Below are 24,414 nucleotides of genomic sequence, written 5' to 3'. Positions count from 1 at the left end.
AGGCAAAGTGGCTCTAATGGGGATGAGATCCCTCTTAATTGAATTGTCTTTAGAAAACAACTTTGATCTTCCTTTGGAGAAGCATATGCACAGCACAACCCGTCTTGGAACTGCCTTGAAGAAGATTCCACTGGAGCCTGGTTTCGGTAAAGACTGGCTAAAGTCCTCATCCATGAGGATGAAGATAAGGCTGTACAAGGAGGAAGCAGACGTTCTCCTGAACTGCTTCATAGGACTATTCAAAGTGACTGGTTGTGGGGAAGCTTGGCGATGTTACCCAGGACACTGCCTGCTAAGGATGAAAGCCCTGCAACTATCACTGGAAACCTTTCCGGATGGGAATGACACACAGTGGACTCACCTTTTTTCAGGGACCCAGTTTAGGGTTCCACAGCAACTCAAGGACCAACAAAGCTACTTTTGTCTCACTTTACATTTCTGAACCGCTTTGAGCGCCTTAGAGCTATGCCAAAACCAAAATTGTTGCATGTTCAACCTTCTCCAAGCCACACATTTTTGCTACATGTCAACCTGCTCAGCGTCTATCAAATCCAAATGCGTCAGCTCCCCAATTAAGCCAAATCTTTGCTTTCCTCACATCGAGACCTCGTCCAGCCTTTGAGCTACACCAACTCAAACATTACCCACCTGTTCCAACATTCTTTGACCCATGAGCTACTACCACTTGTTGAATCAGACCACATTGTTGCTTTCCATAGAGCCAGGTTGCCACCGTGAACCTGACACAAAGCACCAGAAAGTGCCCACAATCCCAGCTTGATGCTAACAAGATCCTGAAAGAAGAGAAAGTATATATCTTTGGTTCTGTCTCCCTGGCCTTGTTCTATAGGCCTGAGTGACAAGTAAGACCCACTTCTATACCTTGAACACACATTCTTTACCTTGTTTCTACAAACACTTTAATCAGTGTACCATTTTCTCCTGAAACCTGCATTCTCTGTGCATCTTATTACATAGCTAGGTTGTTAGGGCTCTAAAGGTTTGTCTGCACATTTAGTTTAAATAAAGGGCTATTTGTATAGACCCTTGATTAGTTAATTGTTATAGATTGGTACTTACTGCACTATTATTGTTTTAGATGCTTTCCCCCACCCTATGCTACTTTAAAGTTACAAAGGAGATATATCTTTAATGTGATGCATTTTCACCTTTATGATTGAAATCACTGGTGTTCAAGTAGTAGTGTGAAGCTGAGTAGGAATTTAGCCACTACTACTTACCACTGTGCTCCAAGTGGAAGTGGTAATTTTGTCACGCAAAGATGCACCTTCATTAATATAATCAGATAAAGATGTTAATTGAACGTCATTGTTTGGTTAGTTGAGTCATGATTTCATTTTATCACTATGGGGTTTTTGACAGAATTCTTTGCTGATGATGCTTATGCACAGACACATATCCAATTTGGATTTGAACACAGATGATATTGGTAATTCTCTGCTACTCATGATGGCGCAGAGTTCTCATAAGGTGGTGTTTATATTAATTCTAAATCTAATCTCTAATTTAGTGGCAGTCAGTCATGTGTTTTTAAATGAATGTGGACATTCGGATATCAAATATTTAGTATCTTGTGAATAATTTTGACCAGAACCTTACATGACAGACTGGATGCACAGTGCTATTGTTCCACTGCTCTGACTAGTTCTATGTTTAAATTCATGATTTAGAGCAATGACTAGATTTTTAGGAACCAATTATTCAACATTAACAATTAGTTGGTGTTTTTGGAGCTTTACATATGGATGGTTATGTCCGGTAGCAATATGCCACATAATTGCACTCATCGCCCTATAGTTAAGGTGAGTCGGACACACATAAGAACCTCTCAAATTTCTATTGTTAATAACTTTTGATTAGATTAACAGTTTTGGCCGGAATTAAGTATGTGATAAAGTATGTGATTAAAGCCCTGCAGGCTTCCCCGGACTGCAAAGTTTCGTAAAGAATTGTTTAAAAATCAAAAAGTTATTAAGCGTCAACGAAAAAGAAAAAAATCAAAAGTGCGGCCTACTTCCCATTCATTTCCCCATAGACAAACAATGTCAATTTGTGCTAAAGCACGCAACCCAAACCACTGGACAGATTTGGACAAGGTCAGAAACGCCTTGTGCACAAAGCATTGACTTGCGATCCATGCATGGTTTGGGGTCATTCCGTGCAGTAGTTTTTTAAATATTTGATGGAGAAGGGACTGCCCCATCCCAAAAATAGGTAGTGATATTTATGGGATTTACCTGAAACCGGGTGTTTTTAGAAATGAAACAACCGCCATTTTTTTTTCTCTTGATGCAAGCAATATTTGCGGCTGTAGCCAAAGATATGGGAAATGAAACGTAGGAAAAAAGCTATTTGCATGTCAAAAACATGGAATTGCCATCGGGCTAGAGGTGGGGGGAGGCTGGAGGGCACCAAGTGACATTTTGGAGTTGGAGGGGGTCTAGGAATTGAGTTTGCAGCACAAAGCTTTCTGTAGCCTCGGGTATAGCCTTGAATAGCCGACATTTGAAAGCAAACTGCATCACAGAAACAGCGTTTCTTGTGGGGGAGGGAGAGGGTAGAGAAGGAGGCACTTGGTGAGGTGCTGGAGGGCAGGAAAGCATTTCTTTTTCAGCCATTTTGCTGATATTTGCGGCTATATCCGAGGCTGCAAAGGACTACAGATAACCGCGGGTACAAGTAGTTATGTTGCTGCTGCTATATATTTTGGGGTGTCAGTGTTTCATTTCTTTTTTAAGGCTATGGTCAGTGACGTGGTAGGTTTTTAGGACTCTTTTATTTTGGCTTTATGCTTTCAGGCTTTTGTAAATGTGAGACTTTGGAGAAAAAGAGAAGACATTAGTTCAACAAAATTAATATAAAAAGGATCAATCATATTCTATTTGTATATGCCCCATACAATCTATTTTAGTTTGTGTGTTCTTGCGTATGTTTTTATGTTGTGTGGCTGTGGAATGATTGTTTACCCAGTTTAATGTTATGTATTATTCTCTGCTTGCTTTATTTTTAGCTACTTTATATAAGTACATGAGTAGAGCTGTACTGTATTGGTATTCTAAGTTGTATTGCAGTATAAAGCCTGAAGTGAGGCCCCCGTTTTATCCAATGTTTGTAACAGTGGTTTTGATAAAAGTCAATTAAATGTAACTCCGGGTATAAGAAAAAATGTGTTTTATTTTGTTTGTGCATTTGTATGTCATAAGTAGTTCTTAAAAGGACTGTTTTGAGGTACACTGATTGTAGTATTTAGCACATTTGAACTTCTGTTTTCATGTTTTGAAGGAACACAGAATTTCCTTCATCAGTTCATTACTTACAGAGATTAATGAATACTTGGTTGATATATGAAAGCAATGATGTGTTAAATATTATTTTGCAACACCTTTATGAATGTGAATGAGGTATGTGGGTCATTTTTGTCATGTTGTTTAAAGTGAACAGTTCTTCTATTTAGAAGATGTTTGGGAATTGTACGCTGAAGTTATATGAAGGGTATGTGAGGTATTATTTAAGAAATATATAGTTTATTGGGTAATGGTATTACTGAAAAAACAAGCTGCTGTGACTGCACCATATTACTGCACCAGAAGAAAATAAGTCTGAATCCAGGTAGGGTTATGTGATAGGAAGTTTTAATTAAATTGCCCTATAGATTACACATGTTTCGGCAAGGTGCCTTTCTCAAATCAGGGCATATCCAGCATTGTTTCTTGTAACCATTACTGAAGATGTAATAACTGGGATCAATCCCAACTGAAAATGTCGTTTCCGCAAACTCGTCTGGGGACTTTAGAGACTTAGATCATGCACAGGTTGCTATGACTATAGTAAGACTATGAGTCACGTCATGACGTTACGTCTCCACGTTGCGGAGGACGTGATGACATCATTACCCGGAGTATTCTGCTCAGAGTCCAGGCACTAAGAGCGAGATTTACTTGACATTGAGGGGTAAGAGAACAGGATTGGGGTTGGAGTTTTGTAGGACCCTCCACAGGATAAGGGACTTAGGAGCCTTATTTACGTCCTTATAATTATACACCATTAGTTGGTTCTCTCCCGTGTAGTGACGCGATGCCAACGCGGTACGTTTGTACGCGATGACGTCATCCCGTGCGAAACCGCGATGAGATGAGCATCCTGCAAGTATTTAGCGGATCAATCCCAGGTGTTTCCAGTGTGCAGATCTGCAGACTGGATGAACACGGTGGGCACGCTGTCCCCAAGAGTTAGAGGTAAGTTATAGACCGGAGTGGGCTGTGATGTTTTGACAGTGAAGATAGGGACTTGGTATACTATCCACTGTGGGTCTGTTTTCACTACAGGGAGGTGTTGGAATCCTACTTACCCAGTTAAGGTGAAAGTAACCCCTTGACATTGAACGTGACCTGAAGCTTTGGGGTACCTAAGGACCCGCTAGAAATATACAGACAGCCTGTATAAAGGTAAGGGCCTTGGTATATTTTGCAAAGGTTTTGGTAGTTTAGGCAGTCCTAAAATTGCAATTTAAAAACTCATAGAGGTTTCATTTTCCATTAAAGCCATGGATGGAGCAAAATTGAACAAATGACCCGTATTGGCCATGGTACATGGTGGGATTTTAAGTAAGAAACTACAATCCTCCTCAAGGGTGAGAATACCAGTCTCTGTGACCGAGGTGAGGATATTATCCTATACCTATGATATGGTTTCTCTCAATAGGTTTAGAGGGAAGTGACTACGATTGGTTGTTTGTCTGGGAATGATGTACTTAGAAATGACCTAGGTGCTGTGTTCAGATATAGGCGAACTCTCCCTACCACTTAAAAGGTGATTAACAAGAATTGTAATTGTTAAGGAACTTGTAAAAAAGTAGGATTACAAGTGTTTTTTGGTACAGGTATATTAAGAATTGTATACTTGTGGAACCCTATTGGTGATTTGGAATGGCTAGGTTTAATAAACAAACCGACAATGCCCTGTGAGTAATGTGTTGATGTTTGTATGTACTCTCAGTTATAGGAACTGGAACCATAGAGGAAAGAATAGAGAAGACTACAGAAAACACATGACACATGTCTGCCCCTGAAGAATGTCCAGTTATTGAGAACACCAAGGACAGAAACTTATATAAGTTGGGCTTTTATTCCGTAGTAGAAAGCAAGAGTAATTAAGTTGCTACTGCAGAGTGTATCAAGCATCTGTAAACTTGATTCTGTGTGGTGGAAACACTACTTTTAACATTGGATACTTTTATGTGGTGTATATGTGTTTCTGAATGCTTTTTTGATACTTGTGCAATGAATAAGTATATTAATTAAAACAATGACATTTTAGCAATTAATGTGTACATGTTATTAGTCATATCACATACAGCCCATATTTGTTAAGTGGCTGTATTAATGTTTCTGAGTTCTGAGGGTAACATGTCTTCTGTAATTTACAATCAACACTGCAAAATCAAGTTTTTAATAAGGATGTGTTAATTATGTTTCAAAGATACAGTGTAGGTGGTAGGAAAATTAACAGATCAATAATTAATTATAAATGTGGTCAAGTTTCTGTTAGTAAGAAAACTTTTAAAATGTGTGCAATTATTTTTCATGAAGGGGCATCCATTGAATGTGGACATTTCATTGCCAAAAGGTTTAAAGAATGCTTACTTAATGTTGTTAGAACCAATGTTTTGAAATATATGTGTAATATGTTTTGTAAATATACACATGCAAAATAAAAGTTTGAAATGGAAGAATATGGTATAATATGTTTTGTATAAAGTAGGAGATGGATTGTTACTAGGACTTTACAAATAGTATGAAATAAAGCTAGAGGTAATATTCTGAAGAGGATATAAACTAAAAGAGAAAATAGCATTCTGCAATCTTCCACTTCTTTTTTTAAAATTGTTTTATTTATAATAATAATACTTTAATGTGATACAGATTGAAAGTAATTCAAACTTTACACATATTACAAATTACATAGAAAAATAAGCTCTTTAAAATAGGACATAAATATATGCATCAATACATAATTCATTTACATACATCCAATTACTTCAGAGAGAAAGTAAAGTAAAATACAAAATGCTATATAGTCAGTTATCCTTGGCTACATGTTAGCACACATACTGTGGTGGTTATGTAGGAGTTATACACCCCTACACCCCTACTAGAGACGTCATGCCTCTATACCCATTAACTGTGTAGGAGAAGGATTACCTCATCCCAATCAGAGTCACTTGATTATTAGTGAACCCTTCCTATTAGGGCATTTTAAATCAAGGCACCCATAACTTTTTCGATCTGTAGCCATACATTATACAACGCAATATAGAGATGCATATTGGAAGTATTAGTACAATAAAGCCAGAATGGTCTTTCACATATAGTTTGCGGGTCGTGCTCAAATTCCCCAAGATCTTTAGAAATTGAGGATCCCAATACAGAGCACTCAGTTAGTAGATGCTTAGCGGTCTCCAGGCATTCAGGGAGGTTACATAAACGACATACTCGTTCAATAGTAGAGATCTTTTTCCTGGATCCTAAATTATACAGAGTTGGTAATTGCTCAGACGGAACAGAGTGATAAAACGTCTGAGCCTTATGGAGGGGCAGAGGTACAAATAGGCTTGGGGTTTCATAAAATTATAGAGTCTATATTTAACAAAAGCACATGACTTTAAACTACTCAAGTGTGAGAAGTTCTCTAACCAGTCCCAGAGATCTACCTTTTTACTAAGTGCTGTTAAAACATCCTGGGAGACAGTTAATTTGGTCATATCTTTCTGAAGGGGGGAAGTGGTATCCTTTTTACTCACTTCTTGATGTATAATAGCCAATAACGGGTTAGGAGAACTGCTCTTCATCTTAAGATAGAAGCCCGCCCTCTTTTTAAGTACCAGTGCTTTAAGTGATGGTAGGCCCAGCTCAAGCCTAATCAGGGCCATTGGGACACTCGGAGGTAATCCCAGTATACGGCGCCAAAATTTTCCCTCCATCACTTGCAGCCAGGCCAGGTCGAATGAAGTAAGGGCTTCCAGCCCATACGTAATCATGGGCGCAAACACTTGAATGTATAAGTGTCTCGTCCCCCATAGGGTAAAACTGGCCTGCTTGCAGGTGAATGACGCAATTAAAGCTGTTACTTGCTGCGCCCTAGTTATTCGCCCTTGTCTGCACAGGGAATAATCACCCAGCGGTTCAATTTCAACACCTAGATACCGATAGGATGGAGAATATAGTATATTGTTATTGTATACCCAGAGCTCGACTCGGGATACTCTTTTCTTCGTGAATCTGATCACCTTTGTCTTGTCTAGGTTAATCGACAAACCATTGATTTTGGCATATTCCCATAGAGTCACTGCAGAGCGCCTAATACCAGCTATGGTGTTATCAAAGATTACCAAGTCGTCTACGTATGCTAAGACAGTGCACGGTGCTTCCCCCATTTTAGGTGGGCAGTTATTCGCCTCGGCCAGTGCTAATGGGATATCATAAACGTATAGATTATACACCAGGGGTGCCGTTACGCATCCCTGTTTTACCCCCCTGTTCTGTCTCACCTGTCTAGTCATACTGCCCTCTTGGTTTAATCTGAGGTACACCGTGGTATTATAATGCAACTGTCTTAGATAGTAAAGGAGACCTGGCGGACAGCCCATGGTTTCTAGTTTAGTCCACAGCCTAACTCTTGGGATGGAGTCAAAGGCAGCCTTGAAATCAATGTATAGCGCGTAGAGCGGGGGCTGTCCCTTGCTAAATGCCCGCGTTCGGAGCGTATCCATCACCCAAAGATTGTGCGTGGTAGAGAAGCCACGGCGAAAACCACATTGGAATTTGTTAAGAATGTTGGTGTGTTCTACCCAATTCTGCAGCTCCATAAGCAGAAGTGCTGCAAAAAGTTTTCCCATGGTTTCAAGCATGGAAAGGAGCCTATAGTTATTTGGATCAATGCGGCTACCCTTTTTGAACACCGGCACCAAAATAGCCGTTTGCCATGAGTGGGGAGTCATCCCCTGGGCTAAGACCTTTTTGAAAAGAATAGAGAGGAGGTGTGCCCAAAAAGCAGGGTAGTTGGCCAATCCATTGGGGCCAGGAGCTCTGGAAGCTTTCAAGGTGGCTATTTTATTATATATGGCCTCCTCCGAGACATCAAGAGGCGGAGGAAAGGGAACCTTCACTACAGGATTAATTGGATCTTCCGCCTCTCCAGAATTACGATCTAATAAACATTTTATCCATGATTCCTCACCAATGGGGTTGTCTAAGTGGCCCTTAACCTTCTCTCTGTTCTCATTTAATAGTAGCCATATATTACGCGAGTTTCCAGAGCAAATGGTTTTAACAAGCTTTTGATTTCTGATATTCCTCTCTATTGTTCTGATGTTCCTAATACAAACTCTGTATTTATTTTTGGCTTTTCTGACTTTTTCGTAATAGGTGGCTCCCACTTTATGCAAGTGCTTAAGACCCCGAATCTCTGCTCTTAGCCCTCGCTTGGCGTCACGTATACCCTTATTATAAGGGGGAGTTGAACCTGCCAATTTTATCATGTGCCTCTTTTTTATGGTGGCATGCAGACCCGAGAATCCCAGGATCCATTCTTCTATTTCATTTGCGGTCATCTGTTCGAAATGAGGATGAGACCACTGAGCGGGAGATGTAAGTGCTTCTGTAGCCTCTCTAATGTTCCTCTCCAACCATATTATTCTGGATCCTGAGCAATTAGTTTGAATATTGCCAATGTTCAAATGAGAGGCTGAGGGGAGAGGGAGGCGGAGTGAGCAAAGAAGTAACGCATGGTCGCTCCAATTATTGGGTGTTACCCTCATGTCAGTAACTGTGGACTGCATTTCGGGGCACATAAATATGTAGTCCAAAGTGCTAAATGATGTGCCATTGGACCAAGTGTGTTTCCACGGCCGGTCACCTAATGTTCGACCATTAATCATGGTTAGTTCCCAGGTATCGAACAGTTGTAACCATCCTAACCCTTCGCTCTCCCTTTTCCCATGAGACATCAAGCATATTTCACTCAGGAAGGGGTTAGGAGAAACCAAATGATCGCCCCTCATATGGCAATTAAAGTCCCCCATAACCACTACCGCTAAATTACCAGACCTTTGTGTGCAAGATGACAATAACTCATGAATAGCCTCTTGAAGTGGTTCTCTTGACAACACTCCAGGGGGATTATAGAGGTTAATCAATAAGAATCTACTTTGCCCATTTTCATTTAGATAGTCCACCTCAACCGCCAGAAGGTAATCAGCGGCTTTGGACTGAATCTTTCGAGAGTTGATCGTGTTAACCACCCCTGTGAGTAAACCCCCAAATGGGCGACCCTTGTCCCCCCTTTTGGCAAGTGACTGATATACTACAAAACCATCAAGCAAGAGTGGATTCAGTGTCCATGTTTCCTGGAGACATATGCAACTATGCTTAGACAGCAAGTCCACTGATCCCTCTGGTCTCAAGAGATGGACAAAGCCTCGACAGTTCCATGAAATAAGAGAAAAGCTTCAATGGTTCTGTGTGATTCGCGGGAGAGCTTCCAACAATGTTTTAAGAGCTTGCTGTATTTCAGTCATCGTCAAATTTTCCAGTGCCACTAAATTGGGTTCTTTGGCTGTGGGGGCTTGTATATCAATGGTCTCAGTTTCCTCATTTGAGTCCCTCTCCTGTGGATCAACGTCAATGGCAATATCTACCGCTTTCAGTTCTTCTATAAATTTTCTAATCATTTGCGCAGAAGCCAAGAAAGTGCAGTGTATGGCAGAGACATGGGAGTTAGGGACCTGTAGGGGTTCAATAAACAAGAAGTCATCAGATTTCATAACTCGAAGTTGAGGAATATAGTCTAGTTAAGAATTCTGATCGCGAAAACCAGGGATTTTTTCCACTGGGATAGAGGTTCTTAATGTAACAGATGCGATTCAGATTACATTCCTCAACTGAGCTTCTTAGTACTGGCCGTGTAGGCTTAGGTGTTTCTCCTGTTCCGCCCGACCCTATGGGATCTTCAGGATATAATGTAGCACTGTAGTCTAGGTCTTGCTCAGAGTCCACCCGTGAGACTTCGTCTAGATCCACCACACTAGACTTCTCTCCCGGTACTAGCCAGTCTGACAAAGGCCCCTTTGCTTTTATAGCTCGAGCTGCCACTCGTGCCATTCTTTTTCTGGCTTTTTTAGAGCGAGATTCCGGGCTGATTGAGGTCTCGCGATAGGGAGTGGGGCGCTCGTTGATGCTTTCTTGTTTTTGAGTGCCCTTTTTGCTAGTCTACGTTGTTTCCGTTTGGGAAAGGCCCCAGGACTTTGTGCAATCTCTAGATCTTCTACATTTGCTACTGAAAGTTTCTCAACTAGGGCGTTGTCCTTGGGGACAGGATGCTCGACAGCTTCCTTAGTAATCTTTTCCGGCTCTTCCATCTCTTCCACAATATGAACTGCATCCGAAAGGTTCACTTCCACCTCATCTCGAGGGAAGTCCTTAAGCTCCAATGCCCTTGTGATGGTATTAGTATTTATCAATATGCGCCCTGACATTTGCAAGAGTATTTTAAGTGCAAATTGTAAAGAGGCTACTGACGATTGGAGCTCGGTTATTGCCGTAATATTGTGTGCGGGCTGTTATCCTCTTCGGCCTCGTTTTCGGGGCCGTCCTCCACGGAGGCCATCGCTAGATTTGGAGAAGCAGATAGGCGACCACAACTGCCCTCGGAATTAAATACCTCCAATGTTGTACTAATGCTTTCTTTTTGATGAGTTGAATTGTTAGCTGCCCTCTGTGGATTCTGTGATGCCATTCCTCTCTGAATACTCAGACAGAGGTCAAGTAATGAGTTGTTATCAATGTCCTCAAAGTTCGTGGAGTTTAGTGAGATGCTGCCATTAATGCCTAGTACAGCTGTTTCCTCATTAATTGTTGAATTTATTTCCAGTGGTGGATTCACACCAAAAAAGTCTGTGATAGCTCCTTGTGCCACAGGCACTGGATTTATTGAATTCTTCTTGCATTTTTTGCCTTTCTTGTTGATCTCCTTGCCTTCTTTTAAAGGTTGTATCTTGCCTTTCCGCAAGTTGTAATTCGACTGGGGAGCTCTTTTCCCCCGCTGCATGTCCACAAAGTGACAACACAATCCGTAGGAAGTTTCTTTGTCAGAGTCCTACTTCAATGATAGCAGTACTACTCGGTGCACCACCCCGAAGCGGTCACTTCCAGGACCAATGCCGGGTGTGCAGAGGGTCAGAGCAGTTCACGTGCCAACTGCCCTGCACCCCTCCAATTCCCCACACACCCCTACTGTCTGTTTTCCTGTATCCTAGGGGAGCGCTTATCAGGAATATAAGGGACACTACCCCCACCTGATCCCACCTCTAAACTCCCACTCCTCGCTGTCACTCCTGCGCTGGTCTCGCTGTCCTCCCGGCAGGTGCAACGACAGTGCAGTGGTGAGTGGTCAAGTCAGAGAAGGTAGGTAAGGGGCACCTGCGGAATACCTGAGGCCAAGTACAGTAGGCCACTAATCAGTGTTTTGCAGGTCAGCTATGCAGGGAGCCTCCTTTCCTCCTTGCCTCCCTGTGTCAAGCCGCACCTCGCTTTCCACCACACACACAGTGAGGCCGCTTCCGACACAGACACTCAGACAGTCAGAACAAATGGTCATGAGACACGTGGTTGGCACAACGGCCAGTGCACTAAGACACTGGGGCACCGCAGGATGTTAAGGGCACTGCTGGGGGCTAGAGGCAGGAAGCTACAAAACACGCCACCACTAAGAACCTCAACAGCAGTCCGGCAGTTCGGCAGTCCGGCCGCAGGGACCACGAGTCCAACAATGGTCCTAGCCCTAGGTCTGGACCAGGACGCGAACCACTAGCCCAGCACCTAGCCTAGCACCTACGTTCAACACCCACCGCTGCCGAGCAACACACTCATACACTCTCGCTCTCGGCTCCCAATCGACTCGGCTCGGCACGGCTTCCAGTCGCCCTGAGCCCCGAGACCTACTTGGAGTCTTCCTGCGCACACAGCTGCCTTGACAGACTTGCCGCTTAATCGGGGCTTCAGCGTCTCGGCTCCCGCGCCTCACAACTTCACAGCTGGCCTCTGCCTTCACGGAGCCTCGGAGCTCGGAGCTCAGAGCACTGCGTTTCCTGCGAACTAGGGATTAGGGATTAGAGGGATTAGAGAAAGGGACCTGCAGAGACCACAGAGTCCACATAGTCAAGCCGCACTGTCGCTCGCTAGCACTCGCAATCACAGCCGCTTCCGACTCGTTCCCAGTACACTTCTGTTTTATTGTGTAAAACACTGTATATTTTAATATGTATAAGTGTCCATTATAAGTGTTTGGTTAAATTAATGGTTTCATGTACATTAGTGTGAGTGTGAAGCAGTGTAGAAAGGCATGATTGTTTACATATGAAATAAACAGTAGGCTGGAGATACAAAAAACATATAGTACAATGTTTGAAGAATAAATAAAATGCAACTATTGATAAGAGTTTTAGGGAACATGTAGGTATACTGTGTTTACTTATGTGTACAGGTGGTGAAAATTAGTATGCACACTATGTATTTTTAAAAAGTATTCTAAGTGAAATCAAAAATTCAAATACCTTACTAAAGGGGTTAGTTTGTTAAATGTTTAAATATGTTCTGTATGCAGTGTGAACTTTCCAGAAAAGGTGTCCAATGTATCCAATCATTAAACTGTACATGTTTTCTATTCTGTATGGTAGGTTTAAGAGAATTGTCTTTAGCTTCTTAGGTGTGTAGGTGGACAAAAACGGATGCATACCAAATTATGAAAGAAGTTATTAAATGGCAATGTTGATATCATTTGTATAATCTAGAATGCATATTTAAATAGGAAAAAAAGTATTTCACACTGTGTACAACTATCAGTGTCAATAGAAATTTAAATAAGAATTATTTGTTTTGAAGAAATTTTAAATGTATGTGTACATTATAAAATGTCATGACCTACTTCTCATGTGTGTAGGTGGCTAAACAAAGGGTACACACAGATGTTATAAGAAGTATGGGAATTACATTTGTTAGCGTATTAGTGGAGATTTTGCTAAGTGTTCATATGTTTACACACAAAGGTTGAAAGATAGGTATGACTATACTTTAACAATATTAATACTCAAAATAATGTTACACTGTTGGCATGTCTTCCTTTATTTATTCATAAAACTGAAGACATAGTTAGGCTGCATGGCTTAGTTTCCTGGTTAAGGTTGCATAAATTAATTTGTGAATTTGTCATCATATAATATTAAATCATGTTTGTACATTATTTCAACATATCTTCATTTTAGTGAAATGGCTTTATTGGTGTACAAACAGTTGATGTTGTGGGCAAATCATTTTAGAATTTGCTGATGCAAAACCAAGTTTGTAGTTACATAAATGGTTAGTATAGTTGAAGTGATAATAATGCATTTCTTTCCTATACTGCACTGTAGCAGCTCTTAGTGTTATTATATGAAGGGTATTTTTTGTTACAATGTTTATTTTATAAAATGATTTACATTTTCATTTTACATGTTATTATATACATATACTTGTAGAAAGTGAGCTATTGTATAATGTGTATATGTATCTATAATTATTGTTAAATAGTTAAAAAAACTGAAGATAGGTTTTATTATTCTCTCCAACAAGAGGTTTTCCCCCCATAGAATGATTAATGAATGCAACTATTATTATTATTATTATTATTAGTAGTAGTAGTAGTAGTAGTAGTAGTAGTAGTAGTAGTAGTAGTAGTAATAGTATTATCGTTATTATTATTATTATTATTATTATTATTATAAACTGGTAATGGCGGTGTATTGGGAATACAATCAGTATTTAATTAGTACCACTATGGGGGGAAAAAGAGAAATCATGTTGTATTCATTTTGTTATAAAATACATTTAATTTTGTTTCAGGATTACTAATATGGAAAAATAAGAGAACACGAATAAAGGTATTTGGTAAGTAATTTGATCAATATGATACATAAATCTATAATGCAGATATAGTGATTCACCTGATCTGTAGACCACCAGGTCCCACTTCCACATTTGAAGAAGACATCTCGAACCTACTCTCCAACAACAACAGACCTACCTCCAAAATCTTACTACTAGGAGACCTAAACTTAGTGTACAATGACCCCTCAGATTCTCACTCCTTAACTGTAGAACAATACCTCCTTGAACTAGGCTTCAAACAACACTTGTCAGGACCTACCCATTGCAAAGGCACAACCGTCGACTGGGTTGCTAACTTAAACTGCAATCTGAACCTACTCTCGAACAAAGCATGTGCTTGGTCCAACCACCACATCATCCACTTCAAGTTAGACTCTCCCATTCACACTCTCATTGCGACTGCTCAAGCTCCATCACCATCGACAAGGAACAACAAGTCCGTCACCATGGAAACTATCCGCCCCCTCATCCAACCCATCATCAACCCATCGTACGCCTCTGAATTAGATCCAGAAGCTCTAGTTAACATGTTCAACAAAAACCTACTATTAGCACTAGACCAAATCACCTCCATCAAAACTAGAAAAGCTAAACAACCCAATCATCTCAACAAATGGTTCACCCCAGAACTAAAAGCTATGAGGAAATCTAAAAGATCGGCTGAAGCCAACTGGAAGAACAAACATCAGCCCAAAATAAATATATCTTCAAGATAGCTGCCACCACCTACAAAAAAGCCATTATCAAAACCAAAAGTGACACATTCAACAATAGAATACAAAATGCTAAATCCAATGTGAAAGAACTCTTCACCATCCTCAGGGAAGAGGAATCACCCATAACCCCCAATCTACTTGTGATAATGATGCCACATGGAGCGCTAAAATCCAAAAGGCACTATTGCTTCCTAACAACTCTGATCTATTTGAATTTTTCCCAGTCACCATTACACAGGTTGTATCAATAATTGCTAGCCTTAAACCATCAAATTGCCAAGGAGACATCTGTCCTGCCTCCATCATCAAAGAAGGAGCCAAAGACTTCTCCTCTTCATCACCACTCTCATTTACACCTCCTTCACCTCATGCTCGGTATCCAAGAATTTCAAACGCCTGAGTCAAACCACTTCTCAAAAAACCCACTCTAGAACCAAGCACTCCCACTAACTACCATCCCATCACCACCATCCCGGTCCTGCTAAAAATCCTCAATAAAGCAGCTTACATCCAAATCCAGAACCACCTTGAAACGCACAATCTTCTTGGCCTCTGCCAATCAGGCTTCAGACCTAGACACGGCACTGAGACAGCTCTTCTATATTTGAAAATCCAAATGGATGAGGCCAGAGATAAAGGCCACCCATCCCTCCTTTTACTGCTTGATCTCTCAGCGGCCTTCGATTTGGTTGACCATAACATCCTAACCGCACACCTAACCACCTCAGCCTCCTTCTCACCCAATGCAGCTAAATGGATCCAATCCTTCCTGTCCGAAAGATCCATGAGAGTTTTCTCAGACAATGCCTCACCAGACCCATCACCTATCACATGCAGGGTTCCCCAAGGCTCTTGCGTCTCCCCCACCCTCTATAACATCTTTACTAAGATGTTATTCGACTTCCTGGATGACATGAAAGTACTATACGCCAACTACGCTGATGCTACGCAGATCCTCATCATGCTCGCAGGCTCATATGATAAGGATTCAGATCACTTTAATGAAATCTATAGCAAGATTCAAGACTGGATGGCAAAGCATGGGCTTTGTCTAAACAATGACAAAACCAAGCTCCTACACATTAGATACAAACAATGTCTCAACACTCAACCCAAAATACAATTCATTCAATATCGATGGGAACCTCATCAAGGTATCCAAAAATGCCAAAACACTAGGTGTCTACCTTGTCTCCACCCTGACACTTTCAAGACAGGTTAATGCCACTGTGTCCGCCTCGGCCTACACGACTGAACTAATAATGGCCTGTAGACCGTTCCTATTTACTCAAAGCTGTATCACGTTAGCAAGAGCATTGATACTATCCAAACCTGATTACTACAACTCCCAATATCTAGGGACTAGCAAGCATAGCATCCACAAACTCCAAATTGCACAAAACAATGCTCTTAGAGCAGCCCTCAACATCCCATGCACTGATCACATATCCCAGACAAGACAGACTGCCAATTGACTCCCAATAAAAGACAATAAAAGACAGAGTCACTTTCAGAACCCTCATGATCACCCACAAATGCCTCAAAAACACCGCTCCAAAATACCTTGTTGACAAATTCTGCACCAGGACATGCTCTAGACCCACCGGAGCCAAATGTGCTCACTGCCACATCATCGCCAAATACAGACTCCAAAAATCAGGTGGTAACAGTTTCCCAGTTCTATCAGCGAAAACTTGGAACACCATGCCCCCAGTACTAAAAGATGAACACTCCTTCTTCGCCTTCCGCTTCAAAGTCAAAGCATGGCTCCTCTCCAATATCCCTCCCTTATAATCAACACCCACTAGTCAGCAAGCTCCGGTACAAAGTCGTCTTCATTGCCCATCTCAGCCCTTTTTATCTGTAAACATCTGTATTTTCTTGTATATTCGTATTTTGTATCCTTTTTACTGTCTCCATTTTTTAATATTGTAACATATCTTATCATTGTGCAATCTCACTTATGTAATTTTCCCCACTAAACATGCCTTAACATGCCTGTAAATTCCTGTATTTATTGTAACCATACGTGTATGCAACCGTCCACAAGACTAAGTGCCTATCTACCCCAGGGTTCAGCGCTCTATATAAGCAAATAAAACAAACAAACAAATACAGATACACAGTATTTTTTGTAATATTATTTTTTGTAGCCATGGCATCAGCCAATGAATTGCAGTATTTTGCTTACGCGGCTAAAGCGAGCAATGACTGGAATGCTTTTATTCACAGCTAAACTGCTTCACCTGTTAGCAGTGTAACCGCGGCGACAAACAAACAATTGGGGGATTTTGATTAATGCAACTGCATGAAATATATTGCAAAAGACATTGTAATATATTTTTGCAGTTTGTTTTCAATTTTATCTGTATTTATATCTTAAAAGGTGTCCCTTAAAAGGGCTGTTTTGGGGGATGGAAAGAGGGAAGGAGGGGGGCGAAATAGGGGAGGAAAACAAATAAGGCTGAAGCATATAACAAGGAATTAAAATAAAAGCAACATATTTTTAAAACTAATATTTTTCAGAAAAGGGGGGAGAAGGCCATTAAAAAAAAACTAAGCATCACAGGTAATCTAATATTCAGCGATTTTCTTCTGCCATTGCTCAATTGTGTTATCTCCCTCAAATATCCATTTGAGTAATTATTTACACATGCCGTGCATCATGGAACGATCAGAAGTTGGTAAAACAAGAGTCTGTGCAGTTAACAACACTGTTGAAGTTGAGGCTTCATTTCCAGTTGGTGATGTTGTTGCACTGGTGGATGAAGTTGCTGCAGGTGGTGCTGATGACACAGGACATGGGACTCATGCATGTTTCCTTTATAATGTTCATGTGCTTTTTGATACTCATCATCAACCTCATCCCAGTGGACTCGCACTAGATGATTAATCATAATAGATGTTCCCAGGCTTTGAGAAGGAACATTGGAAGGCCCACGACGTAGAATTGTGTTGCAGATTGTGAAATGTACCTCCTCTGCCTCTTTTCGGGTACACTGTTTTTTGACTTGAAAGAAGTGCCAAATGTCTGCAGTGGTTTTTGGTCCACTTGCCTTCCTCCTGGGTGGCGATGGATTCGGATCCCAAATGATGACATAATCATCACTGCTGCTACTCTTGTGGTTGGACATGTTGGAATGTCCAACCGGTGAGAAATATGTAAAACAATAAAAAGGACAACACAAAAAAGACAATCCACCAAAAAACGAAAATGTTTAAAAAAAAAAGTAAAACAAAAAATAGACAAACTGAACAAATCACAAGACAAAGGAACATTGGATTCGGGTAAACTGTGTAGAAAGGATCAAGAATGTAAGGGGTAATGTGTCAAAAGTGCCTGCAGTCACTCACAAACCCCTTCACTGGCAAGAACAGAAAGCAATGATAAATGTAAACTTCTTTTGTTTGTGAGTGTGGTGATTATTCACGGCTACAGGCTGCCGCTCCTGCTGATTGGAAGGTAATGTACTAAACCCGGGGTCCTTAAATCAGTAACATGTCATGAATGGATGGGATGCAGAATAATTCTATTTACCAAATAAGAACAACTCCGGAGGTTGGCAAAAAGTCTCCTCTGACTGTTTTATTATCATTTGTGTAAAACAGGGAGTTGCAACAGACATCAACAGACATTTGCTTGTGAAACAGACGTTTGCTTGTTTTCTCTCCTAAACATTTCATACTTTGATCACAAAAAATGGTCATACTTGAGGTCATACTAGGTGGCAAATAAGAAAATCTTACGGGGTTGTGATTGGCTTAAGGGAAACATTGAAGTACACTTTCTATATAGGGACAGGTTGTGATAGGCTATTTATAGGTGGACAACCTATGCCCACCCCTAGTGCAAGTCATCCTCATCAGTTATTAGAAACACGGTATACAATTGGCTCTCAAACTATGAGGGCCTTCGTTACATGGCACTCTATAATTGGTTGGCACGCTTATACCCATCTGGAACATTCAGCTCACTAGGAGCACGTAAGCTGGTACCCCAGGTGCCAGTGGGTGGACCTGACTATGTCTCCCCACCCAATTAGACCATCATCTCTCATCGCTCATGCCTTCGGCCATTCAGATTGTCTTTGAACTAGGCCTTGCAAAGTATCCTTGGTCCCGAGAATGTAAGGGAGTATAGGCACATTCTTATCACAGTTCTGGTCTACAGGCCCACCCCTATTTCCATCCTTGGGTCACGTGACTGGAGACTGTATTTCGGTGTGATTTGTAGCATTCAATTGTCTTCAATCAATAAAATTGGCACTCATGCTGTTTTTTCTTTGCACCTTGACATGATACGATTCACTGTCTCACGGTTCCTGTTCTTTTTAAATAGATAATCAGTTCTTCATGTTGCTTCATCACAGCTTTCCAATCCTTTCTTCGTGGATCTGAGCTTACTAAATATGTGACACCAATGTCCAGAATTCTACATAATGGCGGCACCACCTGCAGTCTATTCACTACATATAGCTAGCCTTAAGATCACTTAATCTAGGTGTGTTGCTGAATCTGTAGTTATAAAAAAGCCTTGCCTTTTCTGCAGTGCTCATCACACATGCAATCTTCATTCTGCATATGAAAGTTTACTCGATCCTTTATTTTCTCATCAGGTTCCATAAAGTATATACATCCTCTTCTTCAGCCACTCCTCTCAGTGTGTTACGCTCTCATCTTGAGATGTCACCACTTCTCTTTCTCTCATCTTCATATTCCTTCAGGGATATCTTCTTAGAGATTTTCATCTCTACGGCGATATATTGTGTAGGGTTTTCTCAATGGGTACCTTTTCCCGAAGGCTCTCCATGGAATAGGCACAATCACTGGTGTTGTGCATGTCACAATCTCTGGTTTCCAGCATATAGGAAGTATGGAGGTAGAATTTCCTGCATAGGCATTCAGCTGCTCCTCCATCAGTCTTCACATCTTGGTATCCTCTCTTGAAGAAGTGCTTCTTTGGAGTGCAGATCATCATGACATCTTTCAGGGACATACTTCTTGTGGTTTCTTGGATGCAGGAACATTGTTCCCTCAGGTGCTAAAATGCTGGCCTCTATATATTTTGTGATCACTTCATCTGTCAACTCTTTGGGTCCAAACCCTGATTCGACATCGATCATGATCTTCATTCCAACTGCCTTATTTACTGTCTTCTTACACTGTGTGATTATTATCCTGATTATACAGAATCCAAACATTATCATCTGCAGTATAGCTCCAAGAAGCTTAAAGATATTCACCATCCATTGTGGAACCCATGAGAAGATAGATGCAAACCAGCTATCATCCATGGTATCCAGTTAATATGTTGGGAAAAAAAATTTGAATGACAAAAATGTCTAAAACATGTTACCGAAAAAAAAAATTGAATATATAATTTTTTAATTTACATGTTTTTTTGTTTGTTTCACGAGTAAAAGAAAGGGTAAAAAAAGAGGGGGGGTTTCGAGGGGAACCCCCCATTTCAAACAAAAAATAACAAAAAAAGACATTTGAAATCTTTTTTTTCGGTAACATTTTTTCTACATTTTGGCATTCGAAATTATGTAATTCGAAATATTCACTATAAACCATCATCCACAATGTCTTCTGTCTCATCTTCCATCTGATTGTACAGTTTCGTCAACAACGTTATGACCTCTGTCAAGGTCCCATTCTCGTCATCATGAGAAGGTGTGAACGTGCAACATGATGGCCCGATTTTAGCACAAACTCCTCCACCCATTGCTGTGATCATATCAAGGCAATATCTTTTCTGGAGAGTCAACAATCGTATGGCCCTCAACTCCTCCTTGATAGCATTGAATCCCTTTATGGTAGTGTTGATTGTCTACAGGAGCTCCCAGTGAGTGATTTGCAACAACTTTGCATTGGCCATCATCTGGATCCCAGACATAAAGATAGTCGTGAAGATTGAAGCAGTCTTGCTGACAGTCTGTGCTCGTATGGAATAACATCTATTGATTTGGCTGAGAAATAATTCTCCCTCTTTGTTCGATTGAGAAATTCAAGTGATCTTCTCAAATGGCATCTGCTTTCAGATATTCACCAATGTTCAGGTCACTCTTAGGAGTCACTAATGCTGGAACTTGAATAAGAACTATGTAGCACATTCCTCCCCAATCTTTGCCCAGTTTCATGTAGGCTCTGGCCCCACAAGCCCAGCAGTGATCCATTAGGACGACTGTCCCTCCCTTCATGCCTGGTACATCAAAAACTCGGCCACACTGGTGATTTTCTCCAACCTTCCAGTATCATTATTTCTGAAACACAAGGATGCACTTTTTAAAGGTAGTATCTGTAATGGTCCTCCTTTGTCGTTGACCCAGGTGAGCAATTTCGTAATCTTCGACCAATGAATATTGCAATAATTATCTGCAGTATCTATAACTGGTTTTGAAGTATCCAATTAATGTTGCTGCTTTACACAAAATAAGGCCATCAGCCCATCCTTCTGGAGTCAGCACTGTTCCTTTGATTTTCAATTGACTTCTTGCCCAGCATCTCTGTATTTCTTCTTTATTCTTGCCTCGACAATTTATCATCTAGTTTTCTTGCATCCCATTTCCTGCTCCATTTGTTCCAGGCTGTTCATATCTGATTACCCGATGCCTTGTTTCTGGCTACTCTCTTTTTTTGAAAATATTGCACATAATTATCTTCTCTTTGAGATGTCTCTTTAGTTATGCTGTTCTGCCTTTAAAATATCCTCTTGTCTGGCAAACTGTGAGAAACGTCAGTCAATGAGCTCTTTGCACTGGTACTTCTGTAGCTATGAATATCTTGGAGGTTCCCATAGCATATGGTATCCGAGAACACACATAGCAGCTCTCCTTAGATGTTCTCTCTCCTACCCTTCTCAAGTGCTGATACCATGTTATTACCCATGTGTACTGAATTATCTAGATATGTGTTGATTCCATCATTGTCTTCTTCTGCACTTCTCCTGTATCTCCTGTCGCTCCCTCTCAAAATTGATAATGGGCAGATCAACAAGAGTTACTGGAGTGGGGAGGATCAAAGGGACTTCTGCCTTATTTGGATCAAAAGTATAAAAAAGGTGAATCATGAGAAACAAAAAGACACAAAGCATAACGGTGCATATGTATATCGCAAACCAACATATTTATCCCCACTTGTGCCATTTTGGAATCTCTTGGACTTGCTCATTCTCTGACATCTTTAACATTTCTCATTTTGACTACAATTTGAAGGAAGGAAACACACTTTACTCCAGCAACTGTAATGAATTGAGTAGCTGCAGCCTTGTAATTACATGGCCATTCTTAGGGTCCTGTAAAAAACTGTGCATGTCCATGTCTCTTCTAAGAAGGGCCAGATAAGCTTGAAGAATAAACACAAAAACAGCAAGCAAAAGATGATGCACATCACTTTCTGGGAGGACCATAAATTCAGCCAAACAAGTATTCAGTAGGAAATGAATCGGGGTACTGCTCACATTCCCAGTTCTTAACCAAGTGTTGTTGTTTAAGCATAAATCGTGATACATCAGCATTTCTCTAAAGTTCATAGCCAAAGATTCCTGTGGCTCAAGCAAAGAGTTGCACGCCTGCTATGATATCTATGAGGAGTGTCCAAGGGGAACCACAGTCCAAATGTAAATCTGCATTTATTAATCAGCAACTTTATCGTCCTTGTCATCGATCGAGTCTGCACACTCTGGACACTCTGGAATTCTTCTTCTTGTCTTGCTTCTGAATCAATGGCTGGTTCTGATGTAGTCTCGCCGGCATATAGCCTAATGTCGTTCAGGTGTATCCACGCTTGTCTGCCTTGGACTTTTACTGCTGAAGGAGACATCCTCTACAACAAAGGGCCTGTTAAATCTCAGCTCCTGCCTCCTTCCAGTGAAGTTTCTGATTAGCACAGCATCACCATGAAATAGTCTTGGTACTGATAAAAGTTAATTTGATCTGGTTGCTGAATGGTTTTCCTCGATGTTCTGAAACCGACCCCCCCGGCACGTGAGTTGTTCTGAAATGAGAGAGATACTAGCGGTCATACATGTCAAATAATCACATAACTAATTTCCAAATATTTTAGCTGTACTCTGGGCATCACTTCTACTCCTCGATGGAGGAGTCAAAGGTGTTCTCATTCGCGGCCCTGTCAGTAGTTCATGGGGTGTGAGGTGATGGTCCGAACTAGACTGATTCCTTAGGGCATATAAAACTAAGGGCAGGCAATCTAGCCATCCCTGTTTCAACGTATGCTTGAGTTTGGCAATCCTTTCTTTAAGGAGGCTGTTGAGCCTCTCACATATCCCGTTCGCTTCCAGTTGATAAGCAGAAGAAAACTTAAGCATAAAACTCAACATTAGCCCTTTCTGTTCAAACACTTAATTGACATAAATTGGCCCATTATCGTATCTCAGCACTTTAGACACTCCCCATCTTGGAAAGACTTCACATACTAAAAATGTTGCTGGGCAAGTGGCATCAGGGTGTGTACGTTGACCTGCTTTGATCCACCCGGAGAAGGAACACACCACCACTGTCAAATACCTGTATCCAGTATACACTTGCAGCATATCAACATAGTTAATATGTAAATGCTGAAAAGGACCATTCGGTTGAAGAATTACTCCTCTAATCATTCTCAGTATATGCCCATTGGTACACCTTTGACATACGATGCAGTTTACTACATAAAATGCAACGTTTTATAACAAATTTGCAATTAACCATTCTTCTGCAATAGTTGCAGCAAGACTTTCCCTAGTTACATGTGCAGGGTAGTGCAGCTGTTCAAGCGCTACCTATAACAATGCTACTGGCATCACCAGCTTTCCAGGGGTATCGTGTTGCCATAATGCTTCAGTGGGGGATATAGAACACCCACTTCTTTCTCTTTGTGGTGAACTTCCTTGAATATCGATTAATTGGGTTCTTGGCAAATTATTAAATCCTTCTTTCACTATATAATTGTGACTAGTTTCTCTTTGACATCTGGAATATCAAAACTTGAAATATCTGGTGAATATGCAACCCTTTTGGATTCTGCCTCTGCAGCTTTGTTCCTGCAAGAAATAAAGTCTGTGCGCTTAGTGTCGGCAGCACATTTAATGACCGCTATGGCTACTGGGAGCTGTAGTGTCTTAATAAGCCTGTCCAATAATGATGCATGCTGCACTGGAGTACCATCAGCTCAGAGGAAGCTCCTACTTTTCCAATGTGCTAGCCCTGCATGTACGGTTGACGTCAAATAGGCAGAGTCACTATGCACTGTCACTTCCCACCCTTCATGATTTTCGAGCATGACAATGAGCACTAGCAATTTTGCCGCTTTTAGCAAAAACTGAGATGGTAGTCTTGCACTTGCCACAACCTCAAACTCACCATTTGCTCTATGCCTCACTACAGCTTCGCCAGAATGCCTTTCTTCACTTGTTTGATACATTTTTGAAGAACCATCAGTGAAGAGGAGTTCCCATCCTGACAATGTGTTTTCTTTCACGTGCGGTATATCATCCCTCTGCCACTTGCTCAGCTCCAAATGTGTCAGGGTTCACTATTTTCTACCTGACAATTTTAATTGCTGGGTTCAAAATGACCCACTTCATAAGCAAAAGCTCTCTGGGATGTCAATGTACCTGTGGGTTTCTCTAAAATGGCAAACAAAGCATGCTCCACAAAAAGAGTCATAGAACAACCCAGTACAATGCTTGTACACTTCTC

The sequence above is a fragment of the Ambystoma mexicanum genome, chromosome 5p (assembly GCF_040938575.1).
Source record: "Ambystoma mexicanum isolate Mex_15411 chromosome 5p, UKY_AmexF1_1, whole genome shotgun sequence".
In the NCBI taxonomy this organism is placed as follows: domain Eukaryota; kingdom Metazoa; phylum Chordata; class Amphibia; order Caudata; family Ambystomatidae; genus Ambystoma; species Ambystoma mexicanum.
The sequence above is the reverse complement of the archived record's forward strand: the minus strand, read 5'-3'. Positions refer to the sequence as shown.